Source organism: Propithecus coquereli, unplaced genomic scaffold (genome assembly GCF_000956105.1).
Source record: "Propithecus coquereli isolate 6110/MARCELLA unplaced genomic scaffold, Pcoq_1.0 Scaffold563, whole genome shotgun sequence".
Classification (NCBI taxonomy): Eukaryota; Metazoa; Chordata; class Mammalia; order Primates; family Indriidae; genus Propithecus; species Propithecus coquereli.
This window is the reverse complement of record NW_012151541.1, coordinates 378521-378883: the sequence shown is the minus strand read 5'-3', so window position 1 is coordinate 378883 and position 363 is coordinate 378521.

Sequence of the window (363 nt, the reverse complement as noted above, 5' to 3'; positions counted from 1 at the left end):
AATTTTTGTCAATTAAAAAAATAAAATTTTTTTGCCTAATTAGAAGAAAAATGCATGTTAATTGCAGAAAACTTTGCAAGCGAGAGAAGGTATAAAGAAGGAAATAAAACATCATGCATGATCCCAATATCCAGTTTTGTTAAGGTTTAGGTCTATCTTCTTCCATTCCCCCCTTAGGAACAAAGTACATTTAAATAACATCCCCAGTTTATTTTCCATAAATTTATATTTGTGAATAAATCTATATTTGATATACAATATTGTTGTTAAACTATTCTGGATTTGGTGAACTGAATCAAATTGATTGGGTGGGTTATTACTGAACTAATTTGATAGAGAAAGAAGTTTAATGACCCAGAGTTT